This window comes from Oncorhynchus clarkii, chromosome 33, assembly GCF_045791955.1.
Source record: "Oncorhynchus clarkii lewisi isolate Uvic-CL-2024 chromosome 33, UVic_Ocla_1.0, whole genome shotgun sequence".
In the NCBI taxonomy this organism is placed as follows: domain Eukaryota; kingdom Metazoa; phylum Chordata; class Actinopteri; order Salmoniformes; family Salmonidae; genus Oncorhynchus; species Oncorhynchus clarkii.
In genome coordinates this window covers 23,350,490-23,363,348 of record NC_092179.1, presented here as the reverse complement: position 1 = coordinate 23,363,348, position 12,859 = coordinate 23,350,490, and the positions used below count along the sequence as shown (strand labels likewise).

Here is a 12,859-nt window from a genome sequence, read left to right as displayed (position 1 = left end):
TGCCCATGTTGCCCAGGGTTAACCTTTTACTCAGTGGGCTAAATCAGGGTCACAGAGTGTTTCTTGGCAATCTTAAACAAATCTACTTTGAAACCAAAGTATATACAACTCCCACACCCATTCAATGAGTGAATGGGTATGGAGTCAGGCGCAGAGAGCAAAGGATGCGGGAAAAACACGCTTTAATGTCCGAAATCAAAAGAACAAAATAGTATACCCAAACAGGTGTAACTATAAAAACAATATTGTACCCTTAGGTAAAATACCAGGACAGCGAGAAAACCCAACAAACACTACCACCTCTCACAAATACAGAAGAACAAGCCCGCACAAACAGAAGCGGGCTAAACGAACTTAAATAACCCCACCCTAACAACCAAACAATGAACAGGTGAAACCAATTAGACAAAACCAAACGAACACGGAACAAAGGATCGGTGGCAGCTAGTAGACCGGCGACGAAAACCGCCGAGCGCCACCCGAACAAGAAGGGGAGCCACCTTCGGTAATATTCGTGACACATTGTTATGGGCTTTAAAAAAGGAGACACCTGTACCATGTCAGATATAGAGTTGAAATCTATTTAATTTTGAGTTTACAACCCAATATTACACTTTATATACATCACAGAAGACTGAAATATAACAAAACCAGTTGTTTTAAAAAAAACGAGGTTTATTTATGAAAAATATTAATAACATTACACCCATGAGGCCAGTAGTCATTTGACTGCAGGACAGGACTACCAACCTGAATTGTAGATTAATAATATTAGGCCTGCATGTATTGTCCCCTCTGAACTTAATCCACAGATCCCTTGGCCAAAATGTGTTTAATCTGTTGTTATTAGTAACATTCTTAAAATAATTACATGTAAATATATATATATATACAATACCATTCAAAAGTTTGGGGTCACTTAGAAATGTCCTTGTTTTTGAAAGAAAAGCAACATTTTTGTCCATTAAAATAACATAAAATTGATCAGAAATACAGTGTAGACATTGTTAATGTTGTAAATGACTATTGTAGCTGGAAACGGCATATTTTTTAATGGAATATCTACATAGGTACAGCTAATCCAAGTTTAGAATTTTAAAAGCCTAATTGATAATTAAAAAACCCTTTTTAAATTATGTTAGCACAGCTAAAAACTGTTGTTCTGATTAAAGAAGCAATAAAATGGGCCTTCTTTAGACTTTCTTCTGAAACTCGTCAGTCTATTCTTATTCTGAGAAATGAAGGCTATTCCAAATTGCCAAGAAACTGAAGATCTCGTACAATGCTGTGTACTACTCCCTTCACAGAACAGCGCAAACTGGCACTAACTAGAATAGAAAGAGGAGTGGGAGGCCCCGGTGCACAACTGAGAAAGAGGACAAGTACATTAGTGTGTCTAGTTTGAGAAACAGACGCCTCACAAGTCCTCAAAAGGCAGCTTCATTAAATAGTACCCGCAAAACCAGCCTCAACGTCAACAGTGAAGAGGCGACTCCGGAATGCTGGCCTTCTAGGCAGAGTTGCAAAGAAAAAGCCATATCTCAGACTGGCCAATAAAAATAAAAGATTAAGATGGGCAAAAGAACACAGACACTGGACAGAGGAAGATTGGAAAAAAGTGTTATGGACAGACAAATCTATGTTTGAGGTGTTCGGATCACAAAGAAGAACATTTGTGAGATGCAGAAAAAATGAAAAGATGGAGGAGGAGTGCTTGACTCCATCTGTCAAGCAAGGTGGAGGCAATTTGATGGTCTGGAGGTGCTTTGGTGGTGGTAAAGTGGGAGATTTGTGCAGGGTAAAAGGGATCTTGAAGAAGGAAGGCTATCACTCCATTTTGCAACGCCATGCCATACCCTGTGGACGGCACGTAATTGGAGCCAATTTCATCCTACAACAGGATAATGACCCAAAGCACAGCTCCAAACTATGCAAGAACTATTTAGGGAAGAAGCAGTCAGCTGGTATTCTGTCTATAATGGAGTGGCCAGCACAGTCACCGGATCTCAACCCTATTGAGCTGTTGTGGGAGCAGCTTGACTGTATGGTACGTAAGAAGTGCCCATCAAGCCAACTAGAATGCCAAAGGTCTGCAAGGTTGTAATTTCTGCAAATGGAGGATTCTTTGACGAAAGCAAAGTTTGAAGGACACAATTGTTATTTCAATTTAAAATCATTATTTATTAACCTTGTCAACGTCTTGACTATATTTCCTATTCATTTTGCAACTCATTTCATGTATGTTTTCATGGAAAACAAAGACATTTCTAAGTGACTTTTGAACGGTAGTGTATATACAGTGGGGCAAAAAAATATTTAGTCAGCCACCAATTGTGCAAGTTCTCCCACTTAAAAATATGAGAGAGGCCTGTAATTTTCATCATAGGTACACTTCAACTATGACAGACAAAATTAGAAAAAAAAAATCCAGAAAATCACATTGTAGGATTTTTTATGAATTGATTTGCAAATTTAGGTGGAAAATAAGTATTTATAGTGTTTTGAGATTTGGCCAGTGGTCCCCGGACCCCACTTCGAGAAATATTGCCCTATAACGCCTTCCTGGTTGCATCAACTGGGACTCAATGTTCAGTACACGTGTGGAGTCCGATATGATCTTTCTTGCCTGTCTAATGATGGTCTCCTCAAAAATGTTATTAAGCGCTGGGGGACTTATTGAATATAAATGTTACTCTCTCTCTCTAGCAAAGTCAACTCATCAGAAACAACAGGTCTCCATGAACTTGTAAAAAAAAAGATCACAAAAGGAATTGGTACGAGTGGCTACAGTGTTCTCTTATAGGCCAACTGCGTCATCTCGCGGTGTTGGAACAGTTGTTTCACTGTCTGCCGGACAAGGGAGACGCGCATAAATAGTTGCTGATGACATTACATCTGTTAAGTAGGTTGCTTAGTTCTATGTAGTAATACTTTGCAGACTACTGTAGATATGTTGCTATGGTGGGAGATACTTTTCTCACACTTGTAATACATAAATTACTTGTTATGCTACAGGGAATTTAGCCTATAGCTACTATAGCATTAACATTGAGTCATAGGCTGATATAGGCGTAGCTTACTATTAGTATTTGCAAAGGCGTTATAGTGGCTGATGTGAAGGAGGTTTTGTAGCCTATATATGTATGGACATCACTTGGATGCGGCATGGGGGCGAACAACCGTTGATATATCCACTGGCAGCAGAATTTAGGTAAATGACTCGTCAAACATGTGTCTCTCCGCCCCCATCCATTCAAGTGCAACACTTGTCATTTGTCACCTGAAGCGACAGGCAGTGCTTGTCTGTAATACCCGACCCGAACTGTGGGATTTAGGGTTTTACCGTTATTTAGCCCACCACATCAAAATGACTTGGAGACTTTTGGTCCTCGGGGGGGCATGCTTGCTTCTTCTGGGTGTGAGGGGTCAGTGCAAAGAGCAACGAAACCGGAGAACGGTGTCTTTCCATCAGACTCAGCAAGATGGGGACCAACGCCAAATCCTCTCACGGCCAGAAAGGGATACCACAGCTTCTCCAAGACCCACTTTCACCGCTTGTAAACTCCCTCTCACACCATTAGAACACCGGGTGTTGGATCAAAATACACACGAGGTGAGAGCTATGTCAGTACTGTTTTTGGCGTACTTTATCAATTACTATAGCATCAACACCGCAGTTTTACTTTTGCAATTGCATAAATTAATGCAAATGTATCATAATATGTCATCATGATGATTAATGCTTGCATTATTAATGATTTTGTGTGGGGCTACTTGGGGTTTTTGAGGGTAGGGCTACTTGGATTGTCACAAGGTTCATCAGCTCTGAAGGTGTGATGTTATGGTGTATGTGAGGAAAAAGATTAAGTTGAGTCTCACTTGCTCTCTTTCTCAATTCAATTTGCTTTACTGGCATGACGTGACAATGTGCCAAAGCTTTCTTTGGAGATTTACAATATTTACATAATTAATAATAATCGATATTGTCAACTGGACAACAGTAACAAAAATAACCAAGGGTAAAAATAACCATGCATTGAATAATAACAATAAACATAGAGGACATGTGCAGGTTGGTTGGTCCGTCAGACACTGTCCCTCCTCTTATCTCTCTCTCTCTCTCTCTCTCTCTCTCTCTCTCTCTCTCTCTCCCTCTCTCTATCTCTATCTCTCTCTTTATCTTTCACTCTTTCTCTCTCTTTCTTTCTCTCTCTCCATTCAGACGGGGTTTCATGGTGACGATGGCTCCAGTTTTACTGTCACATGGGTTGGAGACGGGACAGGAGTACGTATGGTTGTCACTTAATGGATGATGGATGTAGCATCATTGTCATCATCACTCATTGGGTGCATCTGAAAGGGGTGCAGTTCAGTACGCTGGAGTAGCTTCCTCCCCTCGTTTCCTCTCTTTCACCTGCGGTAACCAGACAGTGAGGCAACGTGATAGATGCCTACAGGGAATTTGCCTTCACCTGTCCAGTTCTCTCTCATCGATGCAGATGAAGGAAGGGAAAGGGGACGAGGAGAGAGGAAACCTTTTAAACCTTTGACAACAGTTTTTTAATTTGGTTGATTGAGTGATTGAGTGATTGGTTCATTTATTGATTTGTTGATTGAGTGATTGATTGAGTGAGTGACTGAGTGAGTGATTGAGTGATTGCTTGTAGTGACGGGTGGATAAATGGGAATTGCTAACTGCATAAACTGGTAATAGTACAGTCATTGTGAAGTTTAGCCAAGTGTTCATTTGTGTCCCACCAGGTAATCTTGGTGTTGTCTACAATCAGTGCTCCTCTAGATTCCTTCTTCGAGGGCGGTTCTTCACGATTGTACCGCAGGTTAGTGGATGGTGACAATATGTCTGTCGGTCTGTTTGTGTCTCTAGATGAACTGAGCCAGTGTTCTGACATTTTGGCTCGTTATACTCCCCTCTCAGTGCAGACTATGGCAAGTCTTTCCATGATATTTCTCATCTCATCAATAACACCTTCATAAGGAAGGAATTTGGACTTCTGGCTGGACCAGGGAACTCTCAACAGGTAAGCTGCCTGATCACAAGTGTACATGCAGGAAAGCATTCTGGCTGATGACAGTCTGTGTGTGTGTCTGCATGTCTGTGTGTATGTGTGTGTGTTTGTGACTGTCTGGCGTGCATGTGCAGACACGTCAGCCGTCTTGGTTCTTGCTGTCCAATCAGCTTGAGCCACCACAGCTCAGTTTCAACACTCTCCTCCACATGCCACTGTGGTCACGCTGCTCAGAACACTGGTGTGAAGACTAGACAGTGAGAACAACAAAACCACCAAACCCATTGCACCTAAATAACCACAACAGGGTGGTATCCATTAGGGCACAACGTAGCAAAACAATTTGCATTGGAAAATGTTCAGAAACAAAAGCAAGTGTTTCTTATTGGACAAATTCAGGTCTGTTGCAGTTTGTTTTTGTCTGTTTGGCATCTAATGAATACACCCCAGGATGAGGCCTCATAGTTTTATGTTGGGGGAGGTGATTTATATTAAGACAATAGAGGAGACAAGTGGATGAAGCCAGTTTAGACTATTGAGATGCACGTTAAGGCAACCTTCCATCACGTATGGTGCTTGTTCTGATTGACAGGTGATTCTGACTGCAGACACACCGGTTTTGGACAACACCGGTGGCGTCATATTTACCTCAACTGACGCCGGAGTGTCGTTTAAGTCTGTCCAGCTGCCTTTTCACCCGGCCCAGCCAATCACCTTCCACTTCTTGAATCCCGAGTACTTAGTGGTCATCAGCATAGATGTGAGTAAATAAACAAACATGCTCTTTATCTCTTTGTGATCACACTCACCTCAAACATACGCACACATGATCACACACGGCACATACACACACAAATACACACACATACAGTACATACATACATACATACAGTGCATAAAGGTGTCATTTGTAAAAATCACTCTGCCATTTCCTGGTAGAAAAAATTATAATAGTTAACCTAATTTCAGTTTATGTGATCTATAACTCACATTTCTATGGGAATTTGGACGCCCAAAAAGTTACATATTCCAGCATTAAATACACATTCTCCTATGCTTTTCTCACTTGCAGGGTGGCCTGTGGCTTTCTCTGGACTTTGGGACTGTGTGGAAAAAGGTTCACGAAGGAACACAATCTTTCACGTGGTGAGAACAAACGGGGCATACACACACACACACACACACACACACACACACACACCACAGAGCTCAGTTTGATCAGCCGTGCCCAGACAAAGAGAGGTGTGTCGTGTTCAATCTAAATACTGGCTTCAATACATCAATGTGGTAAACACACAGAGCTCATAAAGCACACATGTCTACAGTCTGTTGTCTGTTGTTTGACTGAATTGGAATGTTTAGCCCAGGTCTGGTGGCAACTATAGTGTGTCTGGTAGGAGTGAGAAGCTCCTATTTGTTAAGTCACTAAAGGCAAATGTTCACTTAGTCATGCATTGATATCAATCAATGGGAGCCTAAGTGAAAATTACTTGAGTGTAAGTTATAGGATTTGCCCCTATGTAATAAAAAGTAACAACATGTAATAAATATGATTATTAACTGGGTCTCTCTCTCTCTCTCTCTCTCTCTCTCTCTCTCTCTCTCTCCTTATTTTGCCAGGGGCTCCGGCATCACTCTCTTCTTCAGCTTCAGTCCCAAAGGAACAGGTGAGAGCGGGGTCGTATTCATTAGTACACACCGTAGCAACAAGTTCGTTTTCTTCTGTTTGGGCGCTGGTATAGTAATGTGTTGTGTCGTTAGTGGAGGCAGACAGAAGAGGAGAGCTGTTCCTAAAGAGGACAGAAGACCTGGGGAAGACGTTCACCACCGTGGCACACAGCATCTCTTCGGCTCCTAGGAGGCTATCACCTCAGTCATAGAGACATTGGTGAGACACACACACTGATGCAACCACACACACACACACACACACACACACACACACACACACACACACACACACACACACACACACACAGCACACACATGCAAGCATGCATACATGCAAGCAAGCGTGAGCACACACACACACACACACACACACACACACACACACACACACACACACACACACACACACACACACACACACACACACACACACACACGCAAGCATGCATACTCATGCAAGCAAGCGTACACATACATGCACACACACACACACACACACACACATATGTACACACACACACACACACACACACACACACACACACACACACACACACACACACACACACAACACACACGCAAGTGTACACACACACACACACACACACACACACACATGCAAGCATGCATACTCATGCAAGCAAGCGTACACATACACACACACACACACACACACACACACACGGGTATCAACATATAAGCTGACATATACTGTACAATCATTTACACTCTGTGTTATTCTGTGTTATTTCCACTCACTCTGCCTTTCATTGCTCCAGTCAGTCAACAGTCACATTGTGGTTATTGCTTGGGTAGATCTGTGTTGTGACTAAGTGATTCTCTCCCAGGGAGCCTTGATTAGATCTGTGTTGTGATTCTCTCCCAGGGAGCCTTGGCTAGATCTGTGTTGTGACTAAGTGATTCTCTCCTAGGGAGCCCCACGTGTCATCTATGTGTCCTCAGACCAAGGGGACCAATTCAACAAGGCCCAGCTCCCCTCCGCCTCCACTGAGCAGGTAGGACAGGCTCTTGTCTGTCTGTCTGTCTGTCTGTCTGTCTGTCCATTATGTCCCTCTGTACCCCACTATGTCCCCTCAGTCCTCACTTCATTCTATTGTCCCCTGTCTATGGCTATTATGGTAACCGTATTACCACCACACCTGAATTCGGAGTTGCGTCCCCCTATGTGTCTGTCTTCATTCACTTGTATCCTACTTCTTAGCCGAAATGCCTGTGAGAAGGACCCGATCACGTGGCGGGTATTGGATATTAAAAATGTAGATATCTGAGAGAGCCATGTGAGTGAGAGGTGCTTCGGAGCAGGGCAGCTGGGAGAAGGGAATTATAATTATTATATTCAGCCAAAGGGCACAGCGGCCACTTTGGCCACAAAGGCATGGATTTTTTAGGGGCATTACGGCCACACAAAGGGGGTTGCCGCCGGGAAATTTGAGGCCTGGTGAGAAAACTATCAAGTGCTTGTCAAATTGTGAATGAGAGACTGATGAAGTGTGTGTAGCTTGAACAATAAACAAATAAGAGCTCATGCCTTTCATGCAACTATTTTTCAAATCAATATTAGAGTCGCATCATACAGCCTTAGAATGTATAAAAATCTGAACATATAGCCCAACGTTTGTGTCACAACTAAAGTTACATAAATAACTCTAAATGAAGCATATAGGAGGACCAGTTTCTTTGTTAACCTCTCAACACAGAATAGCCGCATGTGCGCGCTTCCTTTGAAATCGTTTGGAGAAAAGATCCTTTATATTTTATGAATCGATGTTTGATTGTATTTTTCATACTATAAAATAATACAATTAATAACGTTCATTAACCGTGAGACTGGCAGTTATTTGCTTGACAATCTTCGTCTGAAAAAATTTAATGACCGACACAATCCTACCCTTGTCCATCTCTCCTGTTCCTCTGTACTGTTGTCTTCCTGTCCCTGTCTTCTCCTGTCTCTCTGTTCCCCCCGTCCCTCTGTCTCTGTCCCTCTGTCTCTGTCCCTCTATCTGTCCTCCTGCCATGAATTCATTTTAAAATATCTCAAAATTCCAGATCAGGGTGACAGCATTTCGTCAAGTACACGGTAAAGAATCTGTCACAACAATTGACAAGACATAGTACAGATTAAAAACCAAATTGTGACAAAGTAACTACAAGATATAGTAACTGTCACCAAGGGTCTGGTCTAGAAGCTCTTGAAAGGGGAAGTAGGGGTTTGGAAGACGTTTGCTCATATCAGGAGGAGACCGTTTGGCAACTTTCCATTACAACAACGACAGATGCACACACCTGGTCTTGCCACAGACAAAGACACACACACATACCATCCCCTGCTCTCCTCTCTCTCCCTCAACTCCCTCCCAAACTGTATCTTGCTGACGAGACAGAAACAAAGATATTCTCTCACGATGATTAAAGGCTTAGAAATGGGAGAACACACACACACACACACACACACACACACACACACACACACACACACACACACACACACACTAATTGGGGGAGGCATTACAATAACGCAAACGGTTCCACACATGTCTTAATGATTCATTTTCTCACCTGTATACATGTGTGTGTGTGTTTCCAGTTCTACTCGGTTCTGGATGGGGATGAGGACATGATTTTCATGCATGTGGACAATCCAGGAGGTACTGTAGGGGAAAGGAGTGAACTTCATCGCACACACTGTCACACGCACACACTCTAGTCTCTGTTTCTATCTCACATTCTCTCCCTCTCTCTCTTTCACACGTTCTAACTCACACACTCACACATGCTTTTCAAGTACAGACAAAGGACATATGAGCCACATGGATCCGTCTTTAGATTAAATATTAAAGTTTACTCATGTATTTTGCTCAGCAGCGATCGTGTCTGAAACTGTACATCTATCTCATCTAGATCTATGGCTGTCTCAGTTCTACTAACCCTGATATGTCTGTCTCAGTTCTACTAACCCTGATATGTCTGTCTCAGTTCTACTAACCCTGATATGTCTGTCTCAGTTCTACTAACCCTGATATGTCTGTCTCAGTCCAACTAACTCTAACCCTAAAATGTCTGTCTCAGTTATACTAACTCTAACCCTGATATGTCTGTCTCAGTTCTACTAACTCTAACCCTGATGTGTCTGTCTCAGTTCTACTAACTCTAATCCTGGTATGTCTGTCTCAGTTCTACTAACCCTGATATGTCTGTCTCAGTTCTACTAACTCTAATCCTGGTATGTCTGTCTCAGTTCTACTACCCTGATATGTCTGTCTCAGTTCTACTAACCCTGATATGTCTGTCTCAGTTCTACTAACCCTGATATGTCTGTCTCAGTTCTACTAACCCTGATATGTCTGTCTCAGTTCTACTAACTCTAATCCTGATATGTCTGTCTCAGTTCTACTAACCCTGATATGTCTGTCTCAGTCCTACTAACTCTAACCCTGATATGTCTGTCTCAGTTCTACTAACCCTGATATGTCTGTCTCAGTCCTACTAACCCTGATATGATATTTTGCTCAGCAGCGATCGTGTCTGAAACTGTACATCTATCTCATCTAGATCTATGGCTGTCTCAGTTCTACTAACCCTGATATGTCTGTCTCAGTTCTACTAACCTTGATATGTCTGTCTCAGTTCTACTAACCCTGATATGTCTGTCTCAGTTCTACTAACCCTGATATGTCTGTCTCAGTCCTACTAACTCTAACCCTGATATGTCTGTCTCAGTTCTACTAACTCTAACCCTGATATGTCTGTCTCAGTCCTACTAACTCTAACCCTGATATGTCTGTCTCAGTTCTACTAACCCTGATATGTCTGTCTCAGTTCTACTAACTCTAATCCTGGTATGTCTGTCTCAGTTCTTCTACCCTGATATGTCTGTCTCAGTTCTACTAACCCTGATATGTCTGTCTCAGTTCTACTAACCCTGATATGTCTGTCTCAGTTCTACTAACCCTGATATGTCTGTCTCAGTTCTACTAACTCTAATCCTGATATGTCTCTCTCAGTCCTACTAACCCTGATATGTCTGTCTCAGTTCTACTAACCCCGATATGTCTGTCTCAGTCCTACTAACCCTGATATGTCTGTCTCAGTTCTACTAACCCTGATATGTCTGTCTCAGTTCTACTAACCCTGATATGTCTGTCTCAGTTCTACTAACCCTGATATGTCTGTCTCAGTTCTACTAACCCTGATATGTCTGTCTCAGTTCTACTAACTCTAATCCTGATATGTCTGTCTCAGTCCTAATAACTCAAACTCTGATACGTCTGTCTCAGTCCTACTAACTCTAACCCTGATGTGTCTGTCTCAGTACTACTAACTCTAATCCTGATATGTCTGTCTCAGTTCTACTAACCCTGATATGTCTGTCTCAGTTCTACTAACCCTGATATGTCTGTCTCAGTTCTACTAACTCTAACCCTGATATGTCTGTCTCAGTTCTACTAACCCTGATATGTCTGTCTCAGTTCTACTAACCCTGATATGTCTGTCTCAGTTCTACTAACCCTGATATGTCTGTCTCAGTTCTACTAACCCTGATATGTCTGTCTCAGTTCTACTAACCCTGATATGTCTGTCTCAGTTCTACTAACTCTAATCCTGGTATGTCTGTCTCAGTTCTACTACCCTGATATGTCTGTCTCAGTTCTACTAACTCTAACCCTGATATGTCTGTCTCAGTCCTACTAACCCTGATATGATATTTTGCTCAGCAGCGATCGTGTCTGAAACTGTACATCTATCTCATCTAGATCTATGGCTGTCTCAGTTCTACTAACCCTGATATGTCTGTCTCAGTTCTACTAACCCTGATATGTCTGTCTCAGTTCTACTAACCCTGATATGTCTGTCTCAGTCCTACTAACTCTAACCCTGATATGTCTGTCTCAGTTCTACTAACTCTAACCATGATATGTCTGTCTCAGTCCTACTAACTCTAATCCTGATGTGTCTGTCTCAGTTCTACTAACCCTGATATGTCTGTCTCAGTTCTACTAACCCTGATATGTCTGTCTCAGTTCTACTAACTCTAATCCTGGTATGTCTGTCTCAGTTCTACTACCCTGATATGTCTGTCTCAGTTCTACTAACCCTGATATGTCTGTCTCAGTTCTACTAAACCTGATATGTCTGTCTCAGTTCTACTAACCCTGATATGTCTGTCTCAGTTCTACTAACTCTAATCCTGATATGTCTGTCTCAGTCCTACTAACCCTAATATGTCTGTCTCAGTTCTACTAACCCCGATATGTCTGTCTCAGTCCTACTAACCCTGATATGTCTGTCTCAGTTCTACTAACCCCGATATGTCTGTCTCAGTTCTACTAACCCTGATATGTCTGTCTCAGTTCTACTAACCCTGATATGTCTGTCTCAGTTCTACTAAACCTGATATGTCTGTCTCAGTTCTACTAACTCTAATCCTGATATGTCTGTCTCAGTCCTACTAACTCTAACCCTGATATGTCTGTCTCAGTTCTAATAACTCAAACTCTGATATGTCTGTCTCAGTCCTACTAACTCTAACCCTGATATGTCTGTCTCAGTTCTACTAACCCTGATATGTCTGTCTCAGTCCTACTAACACTGATATGTCTGTCTCAGTCCCACTAACTCTAACCCTGATATGTCTGTCTCAGTTCTACTAACCCTGATATGTCTGTCTCAGTCCTACTAACCCTGATATGTCTGTCTCAGTTCTACTAACTCTAACCCTGATATGTCTGTCTCAGTCCTAATAACTCAAACTCTGATATGTCTGTCTCAGTCCTACTAACTCTAACCCAGATATGTCTGTCTCAGTTCTACTAACCCTGATATGTCTGTCTCAGTCCTACTAACCCTGATATGTCTGTCTCAGTTCTACTAACTCTAACCCTGATATGTCTGTCTCAGTCCTAATAACTCAAACTCTGATATGTCTGTCTCAGTCCTACTAACTCTAACCCTGATATGTCTGTCTCAGTCCTACTAACCCTGATATGTCTGTCTCAGTCCTACTAACTCTAACCCTGATATGTCTGTCTCAGTTCTACTAACTCTAACCCTGATATGTCTGTCTCAGTCCTACTAACCCTGATATGTCTGTCTCAGTTCTACTAACCCTGATATGTTTGTCTCAGTCCTACTAACTCTAACCC

General features: G+C 42.1%; 1 protein-coding gene and 1 pseudogene across 1 annotated transcript in view; both read left to right on the top strand.

Moving 5' to 3' along the window:
- LOC139393229 (protein FAM3C-like) overlaps positions 1-12,859 on the top strand; it is an 823,321-nt gene that overhangs the window by 772,552 nt on the left and 37,910 nt on the right. The window lies entirely within an intron of this gene.
- LOC139392730 (sortilin-like) overlaps positions 3,368-12,859 on the top strand; it is a 30,619-nt pseudogene continuing 21,127 nt past the window's right edge.